Source organism: Mustela lutreola, chromosome 13 (assembly GCF_030435805.1).
Source record: "Mustela lutreola isolate mMusLut2 chromosome 13, mMusLut2.pri, whole genome shotgun sequence".
Lineage (NCBI taxonomy): Eukaryota > Metazoa > Chordata > Mammalia > Carnivora > Mustelidae > Mustela > Mustela lutreola.
The window spans coordinates 59,135,716-59,140,983 of NC_081302.1; positions in this window are offsets into that span (position 1 = coordinate 59,135,716).

The window sequence follows — 5,268 nt, forward strand, 5'->3', positions numbered from 1 at the left end:
TGAATAACCAGCAGGGAGGGGCCAAGGAATGAAGACCCAGCCTGAAGGTCTTCCCTCCCTCTAATCTCCTGCTAGGATTTTCCTTTGACCAAGCCCAACCTGGAGACAGAGGGTAAGAGAACCTCTGACTTAGTAATGGGGCTCAAAGCCTGATGGAAAAGGGAAGCAAACAGAACTGGAAGGGCAAACAGAAAACATCCAACACAACTTCACTCACTGCGCTCACAACTGAACTGTGATTTTGTGGAGGAAGACCCAGGCCTCTTCGATGTTGGAATTGAAGAAGTGTGTGTAAGGTCATTCGGTACATACATGAATAAGATAATATTAGAGTCTTCTCCCAACCTCCTTTAAGCCTTTCACTTAATCTACTCTGAAGAGAACAAAATGAAAGCCACTCACTTGCCGTTCTGCTCTAGCCTTCACAGGGAAACCCTCCATCTGTACTTTGATAAGGTTGAATATGCTCAGGAAATTTGTTTAAGTAGAGATGACCCTCTCTGGGCTACGGAGTGACCATGTGCTCACACTGCATACTCTGATAAGCATTCCCAAGTCCCAGAAGCCCGAAGGTTATCCAGTTGGGACTTCTGTCCTGATGTCAGAGGAATTCTGGGGACGTACCTAACAGCCTCCCTGCTCCAGTGTGGCTAGAGCTCCGGTGTCAGCTTCTTGGGCCGCAAACATCCTCGCTCCCTTTGCAGACAAGGAAGAAACTGGGAGTCGCAAGCCTGTTTTCAAGGCAGTTTTTGAAACAGCACATGATGAAAACCTATTATAATGAAATACTGAAATCTCTGATGCCTCAGGAGAAAATCAAAGGAAATGTTTACTGTTGGCATATTTGATATTTACTGGCTTCCTTCTTCAGGCCAGCAGCATGGGTAAGAATCTGGATGAGATCTGAGCTCATCTAATTGCAGAAGGCATATAGGCCACACCACAAACAGCTTGTTCCATTTAAGCCCATTGTGTTTTACCAAGTCAGCTTTTCCCCCACTCAGTTATGCTTAATTTAAACAGAGATTCGAATTCTAAGCCCTCTGGGAGTAAGAAAGGCGCTCTCCTCCACGATGATGTTTCAGCTAAGGGAGCCGAGGCCAAAGGAACACGTTTTCTCCCAGGGTCTCCCATAGCTCTAGAAAATTTAATCACATTCTCTCTTTTGGCATCTTCTTAAAAATGCCTTCAGAAGGTTCCCAGAGCTTAGTTTAGATAGGCTTAGTGAAGGGTAGTTTTTGCCTCTGCCCCAGGCTGCGGTGCAATGGGTTTACCAAGCCCCCGGTAGGGGTTGAGAGCATTTCTGTAAGGCTGCCTCCTTGCAGAGGAGTGGCCTTTTCAGACCTAAGGCTCTCTCTTTAGCAATTATTTTGATTTTTGTAATGACCCACCTGCCTGATGCTAATAACCCCTCAGTGTGTGCTCCACCCACAGAACCTTCTCTCCAATTCAGGAATCTCAGCCTCCTTTGTGCTCTCCATGAAAAACTCCCCACTGGTGTGAATTGAAACCATGCTGGGTCACTTCAATAGACATGAATCAAGTGCCTTCCATGTACAAGACATTTGATGTACTTTTGGGGGAAGGACAAAGATAAAACATAGCCCCTTGCTTCAGAAAATTTACAAATGACTTGCGCTGAGCAAGAGAGGCACAAATACTGTGAAAGAAGTAAGTGCCTAAGAGAGGGGCCAGAAAGAAGTGGTATTTCAGCATAAGAAGAGAGGTCCCTTCCAGCTGGAGCATCTCATGAGGGGCTTTCCAGGGAAGGGAGAATTTTCCAAGGTCCCCAGAAGAGTATGGTCAAATTCCTGGAACAGACACCACCGTAAGCAGAGGCAGCACGGGCAGCATGAGCAAATGTCTCCTCTACTAACCTGATTCAGTCATCCATCCATTCATTCATTACATGCCTACTCTATGCCTGCACTAGGGATATAAAGACAAGATTAGGTCCTTCTACTACTAGTTCATAGGCTAGTAGGGAAGAAGAGGTAAATAGTAGCTGCCATACTAAGAGAAAAGTACGATCAAAGGAATTCAGACTATGGTGGCCAAGAGAGATCTCTCTAAGTGGGGAGTGACTTCTTCATGGAGGAAGACATGTGAACTCGGTCTGGAAGGATGTGTGTGTGCTTGATAATTAGTCAAAGGGGAAAGGCATTCCTGGCAGAAGGAAAAGCAAATGCAAAGGCGTGGACACAAGAAATGACATGAGCTACCGAGAACTGCAAGTTGTCTGATAGAACACAAGTTTCATGAAAGTGAACGCCAAGAAAATGAGGTGAGAGGGTCAGGCATAACCTTAATCCACAAGGTCCTCTTATGATGGCCCAAGAAGTTTTTGGGTTTTACCTGTGAGATATGAGCTTTAGGGAATGGTTTTAAGGAAAGCAGTAACAGGATCTGATTTGCATTTAGAAGAACCCATGCAGCTCAAGAGAGGAGAAAGGATATATTCTGGGAAGGAAAAAGTGGGTTAGGAGAGAATCGCATGGGATAGGCAGGAGGTAATAGGGGCCCAAGCTGTGGCACCTTCTGTGAAAACAAAGGAAGAAATGAATTAACAAGGTGCAAATGTTCTTCAAGAAGGTCAAGTAAAGTGGGCACTCAGATGCCCATTGGACTTGGAAATTAAGGAGGTCTTTGGTAACCTGAGCTCAAGCAGACTGGCTTTTTCCCCCTCCACTTTAAAGAAAGTATTTTTGAGCTTTTTATTAAAGTATAACATGCATACCGAAAAGTACATAAGTTTATAGTGTGAATACATTCATATAACCAGATTAAGAAATAGAACATTACCAGAGAAGAATTAAGAAATAGAACATTACCCCCAAAACCTCCCCTTGTCCCTTGCACTTATCCCCCCAAGGGTAACCATTAGCCTGACTTCTAACTTCATAGATTAGCTTTTCCTTTTTCTTTAACCTTCTCGAAAAATTTTTATTTTTTAATTGTAGAATTATTAACATGTAATATTAGCTTCAGGTGAAGCTAATACTGATTCAACAATTCTGTACATTACCCAGTGTTCATGATAGTGAGTGTACTCTTAATAACCTTTGTCTGTTTCACCCACCTCCTACCCACTTCCCCTCTGGCAATGACCAGTTTCTTTTTTGTATTTAAAAGCATTTTTGTTTGTCTCTTTTTTCCTTTGTTCATTTGTTTTGTTTTGTAAATTCCATATATGAGAGAAACCATTATGGTTTTTGTCTTTCTCTGACTTATCTCACTTAGCATTATACCTTCTAGAGCCATCCATGTTGTTGCAAATGGCAAAATCTCATTATTTTTATGGCCAATTTATATATATACATATATATGTATATATGTGCCAGGTTTTATATATATATATATATAAAATTTTAGTCCTCTCTCTTCTGTTTTTATAAATCTGGCTAAAGATTTATCCGTTTGGGGCACCTGGTGGCTCAGTTGGTTAAGTGACTGCCTTTGGCTCAGGTCATGATCCTAGAGTCCCAGGACGGAGTCCTGCATAGGGAATCCCTGCTCAGCGGGGAGTCTGCTTCTCCCTTTGACCCACCACCTCTCATGCTCTCTCTCTCTCAAATAAATAAATAAAATATTTTTTAAAAAAAGATATATCAATTTTACTGATATTTTCAAAGAATCAGTTCCTGGTTTCATTGATCTGTTTTATTGGGTTTTTTTAGTCTCTATTTCATTTATTTCTGCTCTAATATTTATTATTTTCTGCCTTCTACTGGCTTTGACCTTTGTTCTCTTTCTAGCTCCTTTAGGGGTAAGTTTTGGTTGCTTGAGATTTTTCTTATTTCTTGAAGCAGGCCTTATTTTTATAAACTTCCCTCTTAGAACTGCTTTTGCTACATCCCAAAGATTTTGGACTGTAGTGTTTTCATTTTCATCTGTCTCCATGTATTTTTTTTAAAGATTTTATTTCTTTATTTGAGAAAGAGACAATAAGAGAGATCATGAGAGAGGAGGAGGTCAGAGGGAGAAGCAGACTCCCCGTGGAGCTGGGAGCCCGATGCGGGACTCGATCCGGGAACTCTGGGATCATGACCTGAGCTGTAGGCAGTCGTCCAATCAACTGAGCCACCCAGGCGTCCCTCCATGTATTTTTTTATTTTCTCTTTGATTTCTTGGCTGACCCATTCATTATTTAGTAGCATACTATTTGGCCTCACATATTTGTGTTCTTCCTGATTTTTTCTTGTGGTTGATTTCTAGTTTCTTAACACTGTGGTAGGAAAAGTTGCATGATAGGATTTCAGTCTACTTGAATTTATGAAGACTTGTTTAGTGGCCTAATATGTGACCTATCCTAGAGAATATTCCATGTGTACTGAAAAGAATGTATTCAACTGGTTTTGGGTGGAATGCTCTGAATATATGTTAGGTTCATCTAATCTAATGCAACATTCGAACCACTGTGTCCTCATTGATTTTTCTGTCTGAATGATCTCTCCATTGGTGTCAGTGGGATATTAAATCTTCTACTATTACTGTATTAATGTCAATTTCTTCCTTTATGTCTGTTAATAGTTGCTTTTGTATTTAGATGCTCTTGTTTGGGGTGCATATATCTTTATAATTGTTATATCCTCTTGTTGGATTGTTCCCCATATCATTACATAGTGTCCCTCTTTGTCTCTTATTAGTCTTTTAAAGTCTATTCTGTCTCATACAAGTATTGCTATCCCAGCTTTCTTTTTGCTTCCCTTTGCTTAATAAATGTTTTCCATCTCTTCACTTTCAATCTACATGTTTTTTAGGTCTGAAGTAGGTCTCTTATAGGCAGTATATAAATGGTTCTTGATTTTTGATCCAGTTACCCTATGTTTTTTCCTATTTTTCTACTTTGTACATACAAAATCATATATAATCTTTTATGTTTACCTTCTTCACTCAGTATTAGGTTTTGCGGGGGGGGGGGGTTAATTTAATTTTATCAGTGTTCCTAGATTCATTGTTTATGTACCACCCCCAGTGCTCCATGCAATATGTGCCCTCTTAAATACCCACCACCAGGCTCACCGTCCCCCTACTCTCCTCCCCTCCAAAACCCTCAGTTTGTTCCTCAGAGTCCACAGTCTCTCATGGTTTGTCTCCCCCTCTGATTTCCCCTGATCACTCAGCATAATCTCCTCCAGTCCCATCCATGTTGATAAAAAAGTTGGGTATTCATCCTTTCTGATGGAGGCATAATACCCCAAAAATACAGATATAGTGAAAAGAAGGGTCATCTGTACCTCAACGTTCATAGCAGCAATGGCCACAGTT